We start from the raw sequence: 23,804 nt of genomic DNA on the forward strand, positions 1-23,804 counted from the left end.
AAACCCTTCATTCTGTTGATGTGCATATTTGACAGTTTGTAGAGAGAGCCTGAAGGAGTTCTGACACACCTGCTAATGCTTGGAAGTGCCTTCTCCAGCTCAAGTGCTGTTCTCATCTGTAATCTGGAGTGAATCAGTCTTGCTGCAACTGATGGGCCATGACCTTGGCCCGGGGATGCATGGAATCCATGTCCCAAATCCCTGCTCTGCTCACAAGCTACCCCTTGAAATAAGTAGTTACTTGTAGGTTTTTTCTTGGTTTCCCTTGTTCTGTCCCGAATCACCACACAATGGCCTCTTTTCTCAGCCTGCATGTGAACAGCCATGCCATGGCCTCCCACTTGGCACCCTGGAGCCTCACGGCCTGCTCGGCTGGTACTGGGAAGCCTCTGAGGAGCAGCAAGAGCCTCTTCTCCCTCAGAGCTCACACTGGTTTTCAGACACCTGCCTGTTCAAAACACAGACGCCTACTGTTCTCACCCACCTCGCTCCCATCCGAAGCCAAAGGCATTCAAATTGATTAGTCCTGCAGCACACAACAGAACAGCTAACCTATTATGTGTCGTAGCCTGAATTCCCCTCTTCTAGCTCTCTTCTTACAGCAGCAGTGTAAAGCTCTGGCTCAGAGACCCAGAGCAGAGAGAATTCCAGTCGGATTTAGACTCAGACTCACCCGAAAGCCTGAGCTTCCCTCAGTAGCAGGCTCTGGCTGTCCTGAAGCTGTAGGAGTAATGAGGCTCCTCAGTCTGACACCCTTTATGCTGATTTACCCAAAGCGTTGTTCCAAAGGGATACACAGAGGGACTCACACAATTCAGGAATTTCTTGAAAACAATGTGGGTATTTTAGGCATCTTTGGAACAGTCCATTTCTGCCTACTGAGGCGTCCATTGCATCTTTAATTCATAATTTCCATTGTGGCCAGCTAAAATAATTAGATTTATTATTCCTGTCATATGTCCTTTCTGCAGATGCTGGGAGGGTGTGGGAGAGGGAAGAGAAAATTAGTTATCAATCACCACTTGCCAAGAGTAGATTAAGACGTATACATTCCTGTGTAAAAGACTCAAGGGAGTTTCATTTATTCCTTTTCCTCTCCTCGGTTATATTTTGCTTCTGTTCTACAACCCTTGTTCTCCCGCTGTACTCATTCACAACCCGCCTGCGGTGGACAAGCTGGAGAGTGGTAAGCAATTCTGGACCTCTTCCCTTTCATCATGAGATTTCATTTGGACTCCCTTTCCCAGGCCTCAGAGCACAACCAGTTTCTGACAGCAGAGAGTAGAACAAGAAGAGAGTTCATCTTTAGTGATGTGATAAAAATCACTCTCTCACACAGACAACTGGAAAAGGATTTCAAAAGAGCTGTTGTGCCAAGAACCTGATAGCAAAACCTGAAATTAAAGACAACCCACACCTTCCTGTTCACAAAGTTCTTTCTTTTTTTTTTCCTGGCGCTCCTTCTTCTTGACTAATTCTACCTGGGACTAAAATGTAAGTCACCATGGAGCACACCCTGCCACCAAAACATCCAGTGCTCCGGAAGGGGCCACCAACAATTTCCATAATAAAAGCGTAGCTCTGCTTTACATAGGAGGTCACCTCATTTCTCTCACTTAAGAAAAATAATAATAAAAAAAAATTACAGGTAGTAAAAGCACAATAAGCTAACAGGTTGGAGAGAAAGGATAGGAGAACACAGGGATTTCAGGGACTTGGTGCAATGGAAGGCCTCAGGAGCATGCAGGTGGGGGAGCAGCTGGGGAGGAGGGCAGGACGGCAGCTCGAGCCCCAGCTGGGCCTGTGCCATCTGGCAGCTGCACACAGCTGGCTGCCTGCCTGTGGGCTGTGCAGAGAGGAGGGATGAGCCTTCAGGGGAGGAGCCATCCGATAAATCATTAATGAATGAAAGTATGAAGTAATCTGTCTGCCTAGCAGGCAGAATCGTCTAATAATGAGAATGATGAGCTGGGAAACCAAAGACGAGGAGCTGTTTCTACCCAGTGCTTAAGAAGATTGACCTGCCTCCTTATATGTTGAAGGGCTACCTACTTAAAATCAACACAGTAAAACCAAGATAAAATATGTTAAAATATGATAATAACATTACAGATCCATTTGCAAAATCTGCAGCCCCTGCTCCTCTTTTGTCCCAGGCAGTGCACAAAGACAATACCTGTTTCCAGAGACAGCTCACACTAAAACAGGAGGTTTCTCAAAGCAGTAACAAACCTAGCATGACCTTTTGCCAGTGCTGGTGGCATTTAATCTGAAATCGATTAACTATATACACAGTGCTAATTACCCAGAGGTATTTTTGATCAATCTGACTGCTGGTTGGAAATGTATGTGTATGCCTTTGTGCAGACAGCGACACTCTGTTATCCCTGTGCTGTGTGAAATGAAGCTCAAGAAACAATTTTGGAAGGTACATTCATATTTGCAGCAATAGCTGCAGGGGGACCGGGCACATTCAGCTGGAAAGTGATGAGGTTGTCAGGGAAGGGTCAGGAGGCTGGCATGGGTTGTTTTGCACAGAGACCTAGCAAGATGTGTCATGCAGCATAAAATCAATATGGGCCCTGCATGAAAAAGCAGTCATCAATTTTGTACAAATCTCAGGCTTATCTGGAAAGATCCTCACAAGGTGATTCTTGATTTGTGTGAAATCTTAAGCTCTTCTCTCTTTCCTCTATCTTTAAAAAAAGTCCTAAACATTCAGGGATTGGAAAGGTTTTAACATAAACACCCAAGGCACAAATCAACACAAATCCATCTAATGCTGGAGCAGTTACGAGGTAAGTGATACAAGTGTTTTATCATTCAGTGTACTGATTAGCTAAGATTTTCTAAAGCAATGTGTAGATTGCAGTGGAAACCATAATTAGAAGACATATGGTCATGAGCAAACCCACATATATGGAAACCCAACCAAGCCTCTGAGCAGATCTGCAGGGTTTTACTGCATGCCTATTTGCCGCACCGTAGCCAATTTTAATTATCCTGCCAAACCCTATTGAGCCACAACAAGGTTATTACCTCTCACCAAAGGATCTGCTCAGGCAATTTTACAAGGAAATTGCTTGTGCCTAATCTAATCACTAAGAAGTATTTAAAATTATGTTAGGCCTAAAAAGACCAACAAAGAAGCAGGAAGCTCTGAAAGGTTCAAGAAGCTTCATAAGGCTGTTACTGTAAATCACGGCAGCAATTTGGAGATGAGCTCTCTGGAGAGACTCCAAGTCATAATCAGATGCTGTATTTCACCGAGAACAAACAGAATGCCGGTGAGATGACTTAAAGAGCACAAAAGTAAGATTTCTCACATATATAAGCTTTCTACTGGTGACTGAATACATTTACATAATAAGTGGGGTTTTTAAATTATCCCCTGATGATGTCACACAGATTTAAATAATCTGCAGCACCAGTCTCTGCTACTTGCAAGCCATAGCTGACACTTTAAAAAGCCTTTGAAAATGATTTAACTGCGCTCCATTCAAGAATTCTGTTTCTCAAAAAAAATTTTTTTAAGCATAGGATGAGCAACATCTATAAAGTGTAACAAGTGAATTGTGATGACTTGGATTTTTCCATATCCTCGTGGAGGAACAGCATACAACATCAGAAGGAATTACTTCTGTAAATTACAGAAAGTTTAATTGGAGATTGCTGGACCTTTTAAAGCTACAGTCAAGCTTATTAGCACAACAAATACACTGCATTGCCTACCGAGTAACTATAGAAGTACACTGATGGAACCTTTGCTAGCTTATGTTTTGCCAAACTGACTGAGAACAGCTTCCTATCAGCACTGTTACCAGCAGCTGCTTTGACGTGTTGTGTGGACTGCCATGATTTCAATTTCCTTTTCTCCTGCTTTTGCTTATGTGTTCTGGGTGAGAGAGGAAGAAAGAAGGAAAAAGCTCCCTTCACACTTCACCACTCTACTGACATAGATTAGTCTACGATAGATGACCTGGATTCAAACTGGTTAAATACCAGAAAGGGAAAGTCATGAGCAGACAAAGCGAGCTCCAAGGGGATTTATCTCAGAATTTCAGATTTCTGGTGCTTCACCCAACACCGACTTGCAGAGCATATTACATTTTCTGCTCTCCCTGTCCAGTATCATTAGAGAACTGTCCATCAAAGAATAGATTTCTACCAGAGCTAGTTATCAACCTGAAGAAACAATACAACTAATCACCAGCGGTGCCTAGGGCACCTTCCTCTTCCCCCACCACTGAACTGAAAATAGTTTTGTGTTGTTTTTTATTTTATTTATTTTTAAATAAGGAGAGTTTGTGTCTAGGTGACATGTAGAAACATCTGCAACCCAGAAGAATCTAAAGCTACACCATAAAGCTTCTGGAATATATCGCAGACATAAAAGATACAAAGCAAAAAGGAGAGCAAGACACTGAATATATTCATGGGTGTAATCTAAAAGAAAATAAATATTCCAGGAAAAATAAATTGAGGACTGCTGGTTGCAGTAGAGTGAAGCAGTAGTGATAATTTGATGCAAAAATTCTCTACACAGCAGCACCCTTACAACTCTTGCTGTACCAAGTCAGTAGGCTTGCCCGGTATTGGTCTCTCATTGTGTCTGTGAGGAGCTTTCCTAGAGAACAAGAGGTGGTTAAAAGTCATGGCTTAGGAATTTATTTTTTTAAATCTAAAATACAACTAGAAACCACTGTGCCTTTTTTTTTATGTCCTCTGTGGTACATGGGACTTTCAGTGATGCCTCTAATATATGCCTTTTAAGGGAAAACACACATTTCTTCAGATTGCTGGCACCTTAAAGGTGCTGTAAAAGTGGTCTGGTAACACAGGATTAACAATCTCCATTTCCCCTAAAATTTAAAACTGAATTCTTACATAAATTCACCCAAATCTCACTTGCATAAAAGCACACCTAAGCCCAGTTGCAAATGTGGAGACCTGAGCTGCACGGGAAAGGCAAAGACTGAAATTTCCCTGGGTGTGAGTTCTTCCCAAGCACACCTACCTGTGCATGGCTCTGACCTCCCTCCTGGGAAGTTGAGTCCCTGTGACCCAGAGCCCTGTCCAACACTTGCCTGCTGGGATGCCTGCAAGGTGGGACATCTAACACATATTAACTGCATGTAGACCTTCAGGACGTTGCTGTAGGTGAGATCACAGGCAGGATGTCACATCTTTCAGTAGGCATGAGCCACATGAAGTGGCTCTTTCCAAGCCATGAGCCGTAGCTTTCCTTCTGCTATGTTAATTTAGAACAGTGCTCACTCTCTTCTGAAGCACTTGCCCTTATAGACAGTCTAATTCAGAAAAGACAAGGAAGATATATCCTGTCATTTACAGCTGTGCATGCTGATCCTCTAACAACTTCTAATGACATACAGGAAAACTGATGGTTAGACTCAAACTAAGCCTCCCTATGTAATTACAGTAATTCAAAGGGCAAAACTCAAGAGCAAAACTTTTTAAAAAGCAAATGTAATAATCTTGGGCTCCTGGAAAGATAAGTAGCATGTAACAAAATGGTTATAGGGGATGCCTTAAAAATAGGGCTGTACATGTTGCATGGTGTTCCCAGAGAACAAAAAAAAGCCACTTCCATCATATGCAGATTGGTTTCTCTGTGTTTTGACAGATTTGGCATGATCACCATGGTAGAAAACAATGAGAAGACTACAGGATCTATCAGTTGTCAGTCTCTATATTTTCTCTATGTCTGCAGATATATTTGGAGATAGATACAGATAGAGCAGTACTGGGTCTTCTTTCAGCCTCTACCTTAGAGGAAAAAAAAAAACAAAATTGTTTTAATTCATCAAGTGATATAAATGGGAAGAAAAGGGAGATAAAGGGATTACGATAGTAAATGGTGTGCACAGGGAGACTAGTGTCTTAATAATGTGGAATTAGCTGTGGGGCAAAAATGGACAATTCCTAAATGCCATATTCTACAACAAATATCATAGCTAAATGAAAACTTTCCTAAACTGATGATTTGGTTCAATTACAGCTCACCCACTGAAGAAAGACAAAACTTTTAACAAATGACAAAAGAGGATGAGAAATGACTCATGTTTACCAAGGGAAGTGAAAGTTTCTTTCCAGGCCATCTTCTCTCTAAGTAGCACCTTAACTGCATGAATGAGAAAATTCATGAACCAAAGACCAAAGCAGTGAACTGAAGTTTCAGGTCACATCCAAGCCATATATATGCTTTTTAAGTAGTAGTTCTGTAAAGAACCTAAAGAGTCTTGTGCCACTTATATTTGCTGGTTGGGGTTGTTATGATTCTTGTGCAACTTAAATTCAGTGAAGAATACAGTTAGTTAAAAAAAAAAACAGCAAAACAATGCAAGGCCTACATCAGTATGGTTGTTACAGGATTACAGGATACCACCTCATAATAGTAGAAAGGCAGGATTCTCACCTCTCTGAACACTATTCAAAACCCTCACAGACTGACCCTAATAGCTTTTTTATTTCTCACTACAGCTGCTGCATGACATGATCAAGGCTGCACACAATCTTCAAGGCTTTTCAAGCTTTTGCTGGAGGGAAAATTTCAAAGCAGACTTCTCCCTGTCTCATAGTACTAGATAGCTGGGTAGGAATGACATTTACACAGTTGAATCTTTTATTATTCTCTCTTCCCTAAAAACAACAGGAGCAGTATGGCTTGCTGTATTAGATAGATCCTTGTATGTGGGCACAGCATAGGTATAAAGGTCACGAGGACAAAACATTCTTTATTAGAAGGCGGCAGAAAGCTCTGATAGCTCCAAGGTTTTCAGGATGATACAGCATAAACACAAACTTTTTATGAATTTCAGCTCATGGATACTGTCTAAAAATAGGTATTTTCTAACCAGTGGTTTCCCTGATAACGTGCCTTGGGAGGAGCTGGCTTTCCTGGAGTCCCGGAGCTCCCTGTGCTGCTCACTGCTGGCAGCAGGGATGCTGCAGGATGACTCAGAGAGCTCTGACAGCGTCTTCCGCGGGGCTGACAGAGTGTGACACATAGAGCAGGAGACTCCCCACCTCTGAGCACCTGGATTGCTTCCCAGGCTTCCTTTTATCTTTGAGCTCAGCAAACTGATTAATATAAATAACTCCATGTGCAAAAATACTCCGCTTTGGTAATCTACAGTGAGATCTCACTGCTTCTTCATGCTCTTTCACATGCAGTTTCATTGCCTTCATACCACAGAAGCATTTAAACAAGAGGGAAATGTAGAACTGCAGCAGTGTGCTCATGCTGCGAGGTGGTAAAGACACTTATGTCTTGGGACCTCTTACTGAAGAAGTAAATTGCCTCTATGCAAAGTATTTAGTGCCCAACGTGAAGTTTTGCAAAAGGCACATAGCAACAAACCCCATAATAATTATACCGTCTGGATACTTCAGCACCCTACACTACACCCCGATGCTTTCTGTCCTCCATTTAGCTTCAGCAGCTACTAACATATTTGATTGATAAAATGATCTCTCAATTGATTTTAGCCCTAAAATCTATTAAATCCATGAAGTATTGATGAGACAGAATTAATGTCGAGAGAATTACATCAACTGCCCCCTTCCTCCTAGATTTCAGAAAATAAACCCTAAAAATAAGTTGGTAAAACAGCACATTTGTGTCAGGAAGGGGAAATTTAATCCTATCCAGCCAACTTGGACTCTATTTGTAGATGTATTTAGTACTGCAACATGCAGTCTCACAGCTACTGCTGTATCTGCTGCCCAGAAATCACACTCTCTGGTCCCCATAATCCTGTGCCCGGTCCACACACTGCACCGCACTGCACACCATGCAGATCCCACTCCCTGCCTCTCCCACAGATTGCTGCATGGTGGTGACGTTACCTACTAAGACCCCGTTGCTGCCTGATTATAAACTTGGAACAAACAGCTTCCAGCTTTGGCAGTCTTCTCCATGCTGGATGTTTGCTGTGAGATTTTTTTCCTTTCTTTGTTGCCATTTTGGATTTTTGGCATGACTTCAGCCTAATTTTTTCAAGCTAGTCCTGAAACAAGGCATGGGAAATTGGAGTGATTTGTCCATGCTAAAAGCCCCTGGTCAGCCCATGAACAGCTTGAGAGGTTTTGTGATTTGGACGAAAAACTTGTATGCTGGCAAGGCAAAATCTTTGTATTTTGATCTCTGCAAAAAACTCCTAAGCATGACCAAACTCCCAAAAAAAAAACAACCAACTAATGAATTACTGACCCTTGAAGAAATAAATCTCCATTTGTGTGGGCTCACTGGAGAGGTGACATTTCCTGGCAACTGGAGACAAACTCTATAATCCTGCTACCAGGTCGGTGTGACCATTCTGCTGGAAGCTGCACCTACACTTCAGTAATGGTATGAGTCGGGTATGAGCTGGATATGAGAACAGGTGCAAGTCTGCTCTGTATCTGAATCCGATAGGATCCAAACACTGACAGACTGGATGGCAGTGACCCCTGTGGTGCATTACGTAGCCATTCTATTTGGTTTTCCACAGGGTGGGGAACAGAAAGTATAAGGACAGGCAAATGTGATGGAACAGGAGTTTTTGTATCAAGTGAACAGTGACAAAAATACCCTGAAGCACGCACTGAAAAGAGCAAAGTTGAAGCAACATTCCCTAAAGCAAACATGTGAACTTGCAAATTTAATGCTCTTCTTTCAGCAGAGCATTTGGAGAGTTTGTTATCTTGAATTTTAAAAAAGCAAACAAAACAGTTTATCACTTGCAAAATTCCATCGTGAATCTTCAAGATACTGTAACATTATGATTCAAAGATTTCTGTCACTCAGCCAGCTCAGAAAGCCAGGAAGTACAGCAGAATGTAGCACTCTACTCCAATTGCTTTCCAACCAGTCCTTCCTTATCTCTTATCCAGTGGATAAGGCAGAAGGATCGTCCAGACAAGTGGCCCACAGATCCATCCTATTTGGACTGTCTCAAGTTCAGCTCAAAACAAAACCCAACAGCTAAACTGAAGGATGTGACGGAATGGCCTTAAGTTACACTGGGGGAGGTTCACGTTGAATGTTAGGAACAGTTTCTTCTCAGAAAGAGTGGTGGGGCAGTGGCACAGGCTCCCAGAGAGGTGGTGGAGTCACCGTCCCTGGAGGTGTTCAAGAAATGTGGAGATGTGACACTGAGGGACGTTGGCATGATGGGGATGACTTGACAGTAGGACTAGGTGACCTCAGAGGTCTTCTCCAATCTTAATGATTCTGTGACTGCATGAGACTTGAGAGTGAGCTTTGGAAAACACTTAGGAGAACGCACGAGAGAGGCTGAGACACAAAGTTCTCTGCTGCCAAAGGCTGAGCTGCAGCTTCCCTGAGTGAAGTTATCTTGCACATAAGTGTGACAACACTTCCCCTGTATTATGATAGCAGGCTAAATCAACCCAATTTGGTCTGGAGAGGTGCAGTGCACACCCAGCACTAACATGCACATCTTTCAGATGGGGTTGACTGGAAGATAAGAAACAGGCTAAAATTGAAGGAATTACAAGCATAGCATTGCAAATTGTAGTAAAATCCAACATAATTTAATGCTCAAGAGTTTCCACACACTTTCCTTCCTAAGGATGCATAATAATCTTCAACCCACAGGAAGAAATAATGAAGTTTTACAACAGAAGTACATCAAGAGGTGCATCAGTGCCCAAATTAATGACTCTGGAAAACTAAAAGGTACTGGAAATAGTACCAAAACATGCCAGGTCACCCATAATAACAAAGAACAGCTAATGATTCTGGCCTCTTGTGGCTGTGACAGAAGTCAGGTAAAAAAGTTATGGCGGCTTGTTTTTGCACAAAGTGCATATTCCAAGCTCTCGGCAAATAACTCATAGTCGATCTATAATACTTTATGTCAGAAACCTGACAAGGAAGAAAAATCACCATGAGAAATTCTATATTCTTTTTGGTAGACAAAATGTCAGTTTTGACATTTGACCACAGACGTCAATAATCATGCCATGGAGATCAGAGACACAGGAACCTACAGAGGAACACAACATTTCTTTTCTAAAGGTAATCAAACTTAATATGCAACAAGTTACTGAGAATTTGTTTTAATATTATTTCTAAAAATCAAAGCAAGCACTGTCTGCTAAGAGGAATCTGATTGTCCTTAATGGGCAAAAAAAAATGCAACCCAAAGCACTAGAGGAGATCTTAGCAACTAAAATCCAAATTTTTAAATGATATAACCAACCACAGAACCTAGATGAACAGGGACAAAACACCACATGGTACAGAATAAGCCATGCTCAGACATGCAAGAAAATCTTACTAAAAGCCTGAGTTTCAAAGGGCATTCAGACTGGCAAAGAATAGGGGAAAAAACTAAAACACAGATCACTCCAAAGTTTTCTTTTGTACTTCAGTTGTGCTTCTTGGGACTCCTTGCAGTTGTGTCAGTGTTTTATATTATGGAGAGAAGGCCATTCAGTGACCTCCCACCAAACATCATGTTCAATACCACATGGGTCAAACGCCTAAGTGCCAAGCAGCATTTGCTCAGACATCCACAAGGCTGCTTTACAGAAATCTCATCAAAAGAGGTCTCTGCTCACACTGCTCAGGAAGATATCATCAGCTTAGCTGAGTGAGTTTTAAATTAATCAAGATTTCCCTCAAAGCACTCGTGTGCTTCTCTGATCAGCTCCTAAATCCATTATGAAGTTTTGTGCTGGAGGCTGTATGACCCTTTCTAGGACTTTGATCCAAGATGAGTGAGTGACCTCTGTGCCTCTGAGCTTAGCTACTATGTCAGGATAAATTCAAAGTGTTCTCTTAGTGTCCAGACCTTCCTGGATTTAGTGGGTTATGGACAGAGACCAGACAAAACTCCTTCCTTGCCATAGGCAAACTAACAGTGAGGACAGAGATGTTTCAGAGATCCTTACAGACCAGAAACTGATACCTGATTATTCTTCCTCAAAATGAGATTTTGCAAACAATTTGAAGTGGGAAGAGGGGAAGGAACAGCTGTGAAAACAAGCAAAGTTTGCAGAATCTGTTTATATATTATAATGGCTCCAGGAAAACAATATTAAATTATTGTGCAAAATCCTGGAGCATGAAGTGCCACAAAGTGAGCTCCAAACTGGCTCAAAGAAATTCTAGAATGTATACAAACCAGCAGTGAGAACAGTGTCTTTTTATTGGGTTCTACCTCTGAACAAGAAGTTAAGAAGTTTTCAGGAGTACCACTTTCCTTGGTTTTGAGATTCAGACAAGTCAGCAGCCACGCTCCCCAAGTCTGACCATGAACTAAAGGTTAAACAACATTGTGCAAGTAGATCCTCAATGAACCAGACTGTATTTTTACCCCCACTAACAAGTCTACTGCATCCATGTGACACCTTATTTCTTTGGAGCCACAGGATGCAGTTTCCCTGATCTGGGGCTGGAAGATTCTTCAGCAAAACTCCTCTCTCACAGGCAGAGAAGATGCAAGCTACACATTGATCAACAGTGAGTGATAACAATGAGAAGAAGCAACAAGGAAAACAACCTTTTCACTCTGAGGACTGTCAGACACAGGAACAGGTGCCCAGAGAGGCCTCCATCCTTGAGCCCATCTGAATTTTGAAAATCAAGGCCCTGACCAACTTGATCTAATAGGATCTGCTTCAAGGGGGCAGGACGGCACACAGCAGTTTCTTCCAACCAAAATTGTTTTCGTTCCAATGAATGCGTTTCTTAATCTCTTTCCTCTTGCTGCTCTGGAACTATGTTCACTGGGCCTAGATCACTGATGCAATTTTGAAGGGAAATTTAAACATAACAATCTCACTACCATGTCTGCCCACAACCTTATTTTCCTTTGTGTTACATAGCAACGCTATTTTTGCATTACGATGCTGCTCATTGATCTATGAGCACAACAGCTTTGTCACATGTCACACAAAGATCACCCAATATGCAAGGACATCAGACAACTTACAGTACCCAAGTATAGTAGCTATCATCAAAAAGCAAACTAGATACAGATCTTCTCTTCTCTTGCAGCAACAGAAAAAGCACAAAATCTCATGTGATGTGAGTTCACACAACTGGTCTATAGCTCATCTTTGGGCATACAAGTAGAGAGAAAACTACTTAAAAGAATGGAAGCATGGTTTACTCAGGTATAGCTGTAGAGGACTTTTCAAGCATTTGGAAGATTTTTTTTTTAAATTTTGATCTTAATCATTTCATTTTTTCTTCACTTGAAGACTATACTTTCTGCAGAAGGCTAAATGATCTACATTTAAACATCTGCTAGTTAATCCAGATTCTTCTGTATGATGTAACAACATCTGTTATTTCTTTTTTAAATGGAAGAAAGGAACAAGTGTTCTCATAGAGCCAGTCTTTGATTTTGGGTTTTCTACCCCTGCAGGCTATCTTACTCTGAAGTCCTTTGCCAATGGAGAATAAGCTGGTTTTCATCTGCAATCTGCACACATTGGCTAAAAAAAAATTCTAGTCCAACACTCTTCTTGGCCAAGGGAAAAAAGGGACACAACCTTCTGCTGGCAATTTTTTCCCAAGGCTGCCAGTGATCAACAGGTACCAGCAACAGTTGCATACACTGAGTCTCTGAGAGGGAAAACAAGGTAAGTCTACAAACCACTGGAGATCTGCTGCTTTGTTTTGTTTTGTTTTTGCTTGTTGCTGGGATTATTATTATTTTTTTATGTTTGACTGGATAGAGAAAGAGAAAGCTACAAAGAGTTTTCTCAGGATTACTACCCTCCAGTTGGGGCATGTCACTAATTATCTTCCACTCTTTGATGCCTCCCTTCTTCTCACAGTGGCATAACTCAGGAACACAGCTATGCTGTACACAACATGCCACACTCCCACTGCAGCCCACATCAACCTGTAGGAAGCTGTTGTCTCTAGAAGTGTGCATGGAACAATCAGAAGCAGCAAAGCCTGTCACAAGAAATGGAAAGGAGGAATGGGAAACCTGGTGCATCACACAGGAGTATTGACTACCTCCTTATGTCACAGTAATGAGCAAATCCTTCTAGCTCCATGTGGATATTGTGGGATTGGATGGAAAGATTTCACACTGACTAGACATCCCCAGTGCTCCCTCTGCATCATTGTTGCTGCTCATGTTTCTTACCTCTAGCATGCTTTTTGTTCCCCTTGTTTTACAATTAGGCTTTGCGTTTCTTCTACTAGTTTTCAGCCACTCCTCAGCTGAATGTAACAACTACAAACACAATAAGCAGATGCCACAGGAGCAAATGAAACTGCATTCCTTGCCTTGAGGCCCAGCATGCTGCTTTCTGTCAGTGCTTCTCATACTGTGTGTCTCCATACCAAAGGAAAAAAAATACATGTAATCAACTGCAGCTTTGTGAGCTGCATTTCCCATCAAGTAAAAAAAATTAAACTAAAATAAAAGCTAACATAATATTTCTGAAACTTTCATTGAAAGCCAAAACTCATCAAGACTGCAGCACTTACCAGAATTTCGCTCCCAAGAGAGCAAGTTTACATTCACCACATCTCCTCAAAAATGGCTTGAAAACATGCCCTGCAAAAAAATGAGAAAGGGAAAGAAAAAATTAGCGACTAGAATGTCACAAATTGTTACACTTCTTTCTCACTCCGCTAGCGTTTATCACCAAACTTCCACCGTTTTTCCAGTTTTAGGGAATGAGGTAATTGGATTTGATCTCTCACAATGAATTATTACATTCCACCAGTATTATGCAAAATATTAAAATAATTGCTGGATTCCTTCAGACTGCTCAGACACATGTCACTGCCATGACAGCTTTTCAGACACCAAGGATACAAGGTCAACAACATCAAACAAGCTGCAGCGTAAAGCAAACATGCCAATTATTTTAGATCAGGTCCCAAAGAATTGGCCAACCTGCAGTCTCCTAGTGAGTTTGCCTTACCAACATGTTTTCAAAATGTGATGCACATAATGCTCTCGACAGTCTTTGTGTTGGAATACTACACAAAGGAAAAAAAAAAAGGGGGATGAGGGCTGTGCCACATTACATTTTTGACTATATTAATTGCCTCCTGTTCTCTAAGAGAACAAAGAGGGAGAAGAACTAACAAAACGCAGTATCCAGTTTGACACATGTGAGGGCCAGTCCTCCTTGTTATTCATTACAAGGAGAGCAGAAGTGACAAATGCCATCATTTAGCCAACGCTGAGTAAATTTCAAATGACAGCTACTCCTTATTTTTCCTTGAGGCAAAATCTTTGAAAGAACAGCTCATGGAGCACAGCCTGAAAATGATGTTAAAACATTTATTTTGCAAGTCCCTAGAAGATGGAGGAGCTGTGATTTTGCTGGTATTCAGCTCTGGGAATGATAACCGTGCAGCAAATGGAGAAGGTCACACATTTCAGTGTATGTCCAAACTGGTGAGGTCAGACTGAACTTGAACTGCTTTCAGAAACACTCCCATTCCCTCCCAAGTACAGAGCTGAATTTTCCACGAGAGAGGCATCTGTAAAATTAACGCTGAATGAGTAACTTTACAACTATACACAGATGACTTAGGGGCTTGCATTATTGATGGAGAAAACCTGCCTCAGCTGCAGCAGCAGCAGATCTTTGCAGAAGTGCCTTTCCTGAAGGATGCTGTAAGCATTGTGCAGGAAATGAAGAGGTGAGGCTCTTCAGTTTACACTGCTTTTACTGGTCCTTGTTGCATGAAAAGCAGCTAGGAAAATAAAGTCATGCTTCAGGAACAACCCAAGAAGTCTTATTTAAATTATGGCAACTGGGCTACACTGTTCTAAATCTCGGTTAGAAAGCAGACCTCCAATTTCATAAGGCTGAAATGTCATTTTGGGTGGAGAGTTCAGGGTGGGGAAAGAAAGGAATAAAAGAATGTAGAAACTTCAGAAGAGGCTTTTGTGCAAGACTGTAGGAGTAGACATTTTTAATCACACAAGTGCAAAACAAAACATCATCTTCCTTGCTTGCTTTCTTAGTTTAGTGATTGAAAAAAAGAAACGTAAACCAAATAGCTTGGATAAACCAAGGAATAAAGGAAAAAACACAACTCCTCCTCCCCCAAGAGCTATTGTACAGCTTGGCAGAATACATGAAAACACTGAAAAAAAGATGGGTCTTAACTGCTTTGCTCAGACTTGGGGAAGGTGGTTATTATTCCAGTGCCATCCATTTCCCTCCCTAGCTTCCAGGCATTTGGCCTAGAAAGCAAAAATCAAGTCAAGAGACTACTTCTGCCTTCCAACTAATTGGACAGCATCTGCATGCAGAAAAGTTGGAAACAGGAGACAAGCTGGGTTCGAAACAGACCGATAGCACCTCAGCTTCAGATTAGCTCATTATTTCCTTCTGCACCAAGAGACTGGTTTAATAATTCCCCACGGAGAAAATTTTCCTTCTGCCTATGTAGAAGGAATAGTTCTCTTTCTTGAGGTCTTTGAATAATATCACTTATCTCCAAAATTTGACAATCACTTCTCAGAAAAGTGAGACTGACTTTACTGGCTTTGGACAATACAGCATGATATAATATAATAATATATATAATATAATTATATAATATGTAATATATATAATCGTAAGGTGCAAATAAATGAATACAGGCTTTGAGATGCACTAATTTTGCTTTTTCTCTTCTTTTCTTTTTTTTAATTAGTACAATAAATAAAAGAGGCAACGAAAGCTTGGCCTGATCAGAATTACTAATGGAAGAGAGCTTCTCTCCGCTCTGCTTGGGAAAAAAGAAAACCTGGAAGTAACCATGTGACTGTTCATTGAACAGTACACATCTTCTGGAAAAGGCCATTTTTGCAAACAGTTCTTATAACGGAAAGCATTTACCATAAAATGCATTGATTTGCTTCACTATGAAGGGTTGGCTAGGGGGTACAGAGGTATAACCTAATATTCAAAAAGCTGCTGGCACCAACTGAATGGAATACAGTAAAAGTTTAGGTTTGTTACCACCCCCAGTGGAAGAGTGGGGAAGGAAGAAGAAATGATGAAGGAAAAGTGTTGAGGATGAAAATCTTTTCTGATGAAACTCACAATTGAACTCCCCTTCCACTTGTCATCTAAAAGCAAAACCGAAATGAGACTGTTTTAAAGCACAGTGAATGGAATAGTATTAGATTTAAGCAATATGCAAGTTGCTGCAGCTTGCTATCCATCCCAGCCCAAAATGCTTACAACAGGATCACTCCAAGCTATGACTCCTACGTCACTGCCAAGGCAGGATGCTGTCCAAATGAAAGCTGCCCAAGCATCTTCTCCTAAACAGCACGGCATAAAATACTTGGAAACCAATTGATGTGAGAAATTGCTCTGAATCTCAAAGAAGAGACTTTATTTGAAACATCTAAAAAAAAAACCCAACAACAAACAACCACCACAAAAACAGTCTTGGGAGATGATCGCACTTACTGTCTGCCAAGAACAGCCATTTCCTGTAAGCAGCACCAGCTTCAACAAATTGGAATTTTTTTATTGAAAATAAAAAACAACCCATGCCCCACCTCCCTCAGTGTTGCACACATACTAGTGTTGCTTTTATTCAGTTTTGTGTAAAAGTTGCTTTTTTGTACAGAGAAAAGTCTTTTGTGAAATACATTGTGGTAAGGAGAATCACGTCACCAGCAGACTTGGTTTCCTCACCTTGCCTGCTTTAGAGCCAACTTCTGTTTATCCTCATCCGTTTCCAAATTTGTTTTTGTCAGTTCAGACTGGGATCAAAGTTAAGTCTTACTGGCAAATGAGAAATCACTGACAGTAGACACAGTAATCACTTTTTTAATCCAAGCATACATGCCAAACTCTATTAACACCCACCAACTTCCAGGATCTTTGGATTAAGTCTGTGGTGAACAATTCAGACGAGCCCAAAAAAAAAACCTGCTTTCCATTAAAGCAAAAATAATTTAGTGTCAAATAAAACAGATAAAGCCATGATTTAGTGCACAGTCAGGAGGATTCTGGTCTGGTACATACTGGAGGTGTTACAGCTTGCACGCAAGCTTGACCCAGCTGGAGGAAGCAACTGGCTGAAATCATAAATAGTCTTAAGTGTTTTTCAAACGGATTCTAGTAGATGCAATTCTGTTGGGGATACTCAGAGACAAAATGAAATCTAGATAATAAGCATCTGACTGCTTTTTACTAGTAACATGCCTTTGTTCCTGCCTTTTCAAACCTCAAGTAGAACCACACATCTCTAGTTGCTGGGCTATTTTACTTGGTAACAATTGGTAAGATGACATAAGATTTCACACTGGAGAGCAGTTTACAATTGGACATGGTTGGATCAGGGTGTGTAACCCATAAAAGAGCTGGATCCACTTTGTAAAGAAAATGTTGGTTACTACGCCAAGCAATACTTGATTGCTGCACCAAGCAATACTCTTCATTTGTTCTAATGTAGTTTGTGTTTATTATGCTACACACCACACGAAGTAGGTTTTGGATCATGAATCATTCCAGTCAGTGAGTTCCTCTGGCCCTATTGTAGCAAAGCCTGGAGTGCCCCTAATCGGGCAGGATGAGGACTCAGCTCTGCAGGAGGTTGCTGACACATCTGAACAAATGCTCGGAATCATGCATGCTTGGTTTTATCTGAGGTGCATTTTCCTGATATTCTCCCTTAAACTTTTTTTATCTTATAAATATAAAAAAATGAATAGCCATTTAAAAACCCTCTGAAAGCAACGTTGAGCACAAGAAGAAAAAAATATCTCCTGCATGCTGAGTTTATAAAGGAACTGCACATCTTAAATTTAGCTTACATAAAGCAATCTTTTACCACGCAATGCCAGCTATATATAAAGACCCCTTATCCTGTGAACATCTGAAAGCTTTCCAACAATGAAACGTTTAAAGTTTAAAGGAAGCTTATAGGCTTGCACTTACATGGGGACAGAAGCCTCACTGTTACCCTGAGCCTATTTATTACTCAGGGAGGGTCCCAGAGAACAGTGTGTGACGCAAAGAAGCCCAGCCGGCATCAGGGGAGTGGGAGGAAGCAGCCAGGACAGGCACAGCACTGGGTTTCAGCAGAGGAAAAGAAATCATAACAGTGTTACCAGACTGCTACGCTTGAACATTACAAATCTGGTGATTCCTCCTGCCATGCAAAGTTGAAAAGATTTGAAAGAAGATGATGGCTATACAGAAGAGCAGGCATCCTGTGTCTGTCATGTAAAACTCACTGGGGTTCTAAAGCCTCATGCAGTTACCTGATAGCTTCGTGCAGATGGGGGGATATAAATAAGGATGACCAGGTCCCTTTCCTAAGAAAGGCCCAAAGAAAACATGCACTTTCAGAACAAAAACAGTTGTCCCCATCACCAAAATCACAGCTATATGAACGCCAGACCTTTCAAACTGCTGCCCTTTCTGTTTGGAGCAGTAGGAACTCACCAAACAGACGTAAGGTCACTTTTGCAGTACCTAAGAAGCAGGAAAAAGGAGAAAAAAAGCTTTACAAGAATACAGAGGCTTTGTTTAAACTTTTTCTAGTTTTATAAACAAACAAAAAATTCAACAAAACAACAATACAAACACAGAAACAAACAAGTACAAAACTTTGTTAAAGATCATAAGCTGACCTGTTTATTTTCTATACCAGTTAAATCTCCCTGCATACCAGATCTCTTGACTTTACAATACATGCTGCTGTCAGTGAGCCCCTATATCCTGCTTGTCCTTCACTGCCAGCCCTGCCAAGCATACTGCTTGGCTTCCTTTTTCTCTTTGGATGTTAAAATACCAAAGAGAGCTTCCGTTCCTTACTGATAGTTAATATTGTCAGGTCAGTAATGATGATAATATTACCTCTTTCTCTCTCAACTTTCTAGCAGGATAAACAAAGGCAAATGTTTCTTGCACTAAGCTGCTTTTCTAGGCGCCCACTTGCTTTGTAACACGAAACTATGGGTCAAAAAAGAAAGCAAAAAATTTAAAGGAAAATAAAACAACTAAACGAGCACTAGAGTATCTGTTTGAAAAGATCCCATAACTCTAGGCAATTCTTGCTATCCACGCTGCTCAAGAGAGAAACAAGCATGTATTTTAGCTGCCTTCTAAGCTGGAAGCTCATCTGCACGCTGCATACCTCATCCACACCGCTGGACTGGTCAGACTCTGTGTCAGGCATCTGCAGCCACTATGATGATGTGACCCCACATGGAACTCCTAGCTGGCTTCACAGCGAGCAGATACTGAGACTGAGAGTGCCATTCACAGCACAGGAGTATGCAACTGCAGTGACAAACTTCAATTCTCAAAACAGTAGAAAAATGACTTCATTAATTGCAGGGAGAGCGTTCCCATTTCTCTTTACAGAAAAATGAGAAGTGCTATGCACCAAACAATTTTTTTTCTTTCAAAAAGAAATGAATGGAGCTCACAGTCCTAAGAATAGACGGCACTCTCTGGCCTCTTAGCTGGCCCTCAAGAATGCAGCTGGAGGGCATGAGGCCGGCAGAGCAGCGCATCCCTTTCTGCACCCCAACCTCACACCCACTGACACCAGGGCACTGCTTCTAGCACCAGGAACAAAGGATAAAAAACAGCAAGAAAAGCAATAGCCAGTGGAACACAAGCTTTTGAAAGTTTTAGCAGCAGATCTTGTAGTTTGTCTCTTATGAAGAAGGGAATGCTTTTCTTCCGAAGGAACAGGAAAGACCCTCAAGTACCTGTAGAACAACCTCACTAAACAGTGTATTTACGAACTTCTTGCAGAATTAAAAATCTTTTAGAAGTGTAAATAGATTGCAGTGTAAGAGCAGCTTTTTAGATAAAAAAGACTGTTTTTTACAAAGAATCCCCTGCCCCTTGACAGAGAATCTTACCTAAGCAGTAGACATTTTTCTTTAATTAGTGTGTGAAGTTCAAATCGAGGATGTTTCATCTATGATGTACTACAAAAATGAGTACACATACATACGCTTCATGTGGAATAAATATGCTGATGTTGCAATAACGAGAAAGTCTCACATCGCGACCAATTTACTTCAAAGGCTTTACATCTTTAAAAAACTGGGCATCTATCCTATAGTCTTAGGACAAACTTGGATGAAAGGGGACCTCTGTATTACAAAGGACTTCTTGAAGCTCAGCCAGCCCATGGCTTTAGCTGTGGATGTGTAATGCTGTAACGGATTAGTCACTCCAAAACAAGCTACCTGACGTTTCCTTACAGAACTGACCCATCTCCAGGCCAGCACGTGTCAGGTCTCATTCTTGTTCGTGTGCAAAAGCAAAGCAAAGAAGTTTAGTGGTGTGAAAGCAGCATGGAGCAAGCCATGGGACAGCTGGAAAATGAACACAGGCAGGGCAGGGCCCCATTCATGTGCACAGATTATAGTGGCTTCCTGTGCTGTGTTCTTGACAGTGGAAAAAAAAAAAAAAAAAAGTTTGCACATTTGGTTTTCCTAACTACTGTAATTTAAATATTGCCCCAGAATGACACAAAGGAAGAGCATGGCCCACAAACAATCCACATGTAGGCAGGCAGGGGCAGGCTGAGCCAAAGCACTCGTGCTCAGCAGGAGCCCTGCAACCCATGTGTGTCCCATTGCCTGATGCAAATGGGAGAGTGAAGATGCTGAATTTTTGAAAGAGCCAGCTATTTGTATACCTATTTCTTTATTCAAACAAAAACAACAACAACAACAAAAAACAGCAAAAAGTAAGCTGTGCAAGAAAAGAATATAGCAATGTGATTAAAGCACAGTGAAAGCCCTTTGCAGTAAACTAATTATGAACTACAACATGCTGAAAACAAACTGCTTTCTTTTCACCCTGTTCACATTTCTCTTCTAAGATGCAAGGATGAGGAAAAAAGGAGGTTGTGGTTTTAAAATTGTGGAGCTTATCAAGGTCAAGATCAGATGAGTAGAGCAAACATAAGAAGAAAACATCCTCTCTCCCCACCTCCCTCCCCATAAAGGAAGCCTGGCAGTGAGGGCCCATCTGCAGTGTCAGTGTGCTGGTCTTTAAAGGATTGCTCTTGAGAGCATTTTTGCCTAATCTTTTTTTATCTTTCTGGAAGTTTCAAAACAAACAAATACTTCTGATTTCTCTGGAAGTTTCAAAATAACTTGAGGAATAAACCATGTTATGTTCTGCTTTATTTTTTATAATCAGCCAAGTTGCATAAAGCAAACAAACAAGGGCCTCATTTGTCATGCAACACAAAGCAGGGAGAGAGGAAGAGCTTTACATTACAAAATCAGTAACTGTCAAAATCTATGTAATGTAGCTGATGGACTCAAGGTTGGAGGAGTGGGGGAAGGGAGTATAAGAATAGTCCTGTCTGTCATGGATGTAGTTACTTACTCATTTTCATGATGAGATTTCATGTTGGTGAATTCTGGATCCAGCAAGGAGAAAAACAACCCAAAAAATCACTCTATTTTGACAGTTTACTTTCCAAACAAAAACCCTGCTCTCTAGCATCTTCCAAAAAAGACTCCCACATAATGAATAACAGGAAATTAAATCCTCAGGCCAACACAGCAGAAGTACAAATGAAAAGATTTTGCAGTGACATAATGCTCCAGCCTGGAGTGCAGATCAAGTCTTTATTCCTTCACACTGTCCTCAAATCCATCAGGTCCCTCCTTCAAAAGCGAGTGTCCCAGCATGAACCAGAATAAATGCAGGGCTCTTGTAATTCCGGGATCGTGCTATAGTAATATAAACCTCTTTGCAATACAAAAGCCACACAAAAGCATTTATTTTGCTAAAATGTCCTATGGATTTAAAATGTCACGCTCTTTATAACTCCCCCCTAGTCTCTTGTCTTTAAAGATTAAGCAAAAGCCTGTGTGGGGGAGCTAATGAACCTGGATTTCCAGCTTGCATGGGCCAACCAGCAGCTCCCTACCCAACAAAATTGTAATTCCAGCTTTACCCCACAGCTGGGCACAAGCCCACCCCTCCATGTTGCCAGCCGTAGGTTCCATGCCTTGGGGCCCATTGGCATGAGCAGACAGGAGGTGTGGGACCAGCAGCTCCCTCGCCAGACGGAGGCAGCCCACCCAACCACAGGGATGAGGAATGACCCACAGATGTGCTGTTAACAGACTCACTCCCACTTCCTCAGGAAACCAGGCAAAAAATCTCATAGCCCCTTGCTGCACCCCCACCCTGCCCCCAACCATGCAGATGCAGTATAGAAAAAAAAATAAAAGAGGAGCATAGATGTAAGGCTTAAGGGCTGTGCTACATCCCAGAACAGCATCTGGATTACTGTCTCATGCATGTTTCAGAAGTGTCATTGGTTTCCTGTTTAATATTCTTGTTTTATTGCTGCACAAAGCCGGCCTCATCTCTACCAGCAATACATTACTCTCACATCCTCAGAGCAGATCTTTAATGAGGGTATTCTGCTTTCTTGATATTCAGAGACCTTCTTTCTGTATCAGCATAATGCCTGAACGCCCAGAATACAGAAAAGGAGTTAGATCTCCCTTTTAAAACACCACCACGGTATCCCACCATAAAGGGAGCTGGAGTGACCATCTTCCCCACTCGCAGCAGCATTAACAGCGCTGGTGATTTTGTTAAGCCTCCTGCACAGGGCTGCTGGGGCCCCAAGTGCCCTCCAGAGAGCTGTGTGCCACCCTGCTGCATGCCATAGCCACTCCAGTCAGCCTGCAGAGAGCTGCCGCCCTATCCCAGCCTTTCTCACATTGCCATGGTGACACTGCCACCATCGCTGCGCGCCTGGCCTATTTTTCACAAGCTGGCAGTGGTAGGGGGTGTTGGTTATGCCTGAATCTCAGCAAGGCCTAAAATTCCTCAGCTTGCCTTTGGTGCAAGAGAAGGGCCACACTCAAAGTGAAGATGAATCACCTGAGTTGGAAACTCTGCATTGCTTCAAAACTACCAAAAAACTGGTGAATACAAACCTCAGTGTACAACATAGGGAAGGGCAAGCAGAATAGCCAGCCAGCCCCAGCATGCTGGCAGCCCCAGGGGCTTTGGAGGCTTTCCCAGGAGAAGAGTTCTGTGAAGGAGAGACCTGGAGGACAACAATGTAATTGTCTTACCAGCTACATAATGGGGCGGATGAGGGCTGAAGGAAACCCATAGCTGTCATTTGGAAACCTCTGAGATGCAGTAGAGAGACAGGCAGCAGGGCTGGCTGGAGGAGAAGGATGGAGGATGATGGAGAGGAAAGCTTTGGTGCTGAAGATAGGCAGCTTGTGCTAATAAAGGAGTCAGCAGAGGGATACACAGAGGAGGCAACACTCTTAAGAAATGAGGGAGCTGGACAAGTTTCCTTTGCAAGGACGTTCTGGACAGATGGAAATGTAATTTGAAGGGGACAGAGAAAATGATGTTGCAGTAAATCAAGACATCAAAGGAGGATTTGGATATGAATTTCAACAGTGTGGTCTGGAGAGCAGAGTGTGTGTGAAAAGACATCACACATGAAGAACATGCTGAGATCTGACTGAAGATGAGGGGAACTCCGAGGCGGACACTCACAGATTTTGGCCTCACTGAGGGACCCTGGTGTTGCTCGTGACGACAGACAAGAGATAATGGGGAGATCTGCAGGTGGAGCTGTGTCAATGGGTATCTGTTTTGCCATGCTGAATGAGGCTGCACAGCTTGGGATCCACATCCATGAATAAAGTCTGAGCCTATTGCTTGGACAAGGGGAGAGAGGACTAGCTTTCTGTTCCAGTCATGAGAATAAAATATCTATATATCCATTTATATATATATATATATATATATATATATAAAGTCCTCATGGAATCATATATATATATATATATATATAT

The 23,804-nt window shown here is 41.7% G+C and overlaps 1 protein-coding gene across 3 annotated transcripts in view; it reads right to left on the reverse strand.

Annotated features, from left to right (window-relative positions):
- Positions 1–23,804, reverse strand: part of FYN (FYN proto-oncogene, Src family tyrosine kinase) — a 130,084-nt gene that overhangs the window by 62,761 nt on the left and 43,519 nt on the right. For all 3 annotated transcript variants that reach the window (XM_052678628.1, XM_052678657.1, XM_052678646.1), the window contains exon 2: positions 13,487–13,556. The gene's annotated coding sequence lies outside the window, so the exon portion shown is untranslated. The remainder of the gene's footprint in view (positions 1–13,486; positions 13,557–23,804) is intronic.

This window comes from Tympanuchus pallidicinctus, unplaced genomic scaffold, assembly GCF_026119805.1.
Source record: "Tympanuchus pallidicinctus isolate F22 unplaced genomic scaffold, pur_lepc_1.0 scaffold1, whole genome shotgun sequence".
Classification (NCBI taxonomy): Eukaryota; Metazoa; Chordata; class Aves; order Galliformes; family Phasianidae; genus Tympanuchus; species Tympanuchus pallidicinctus.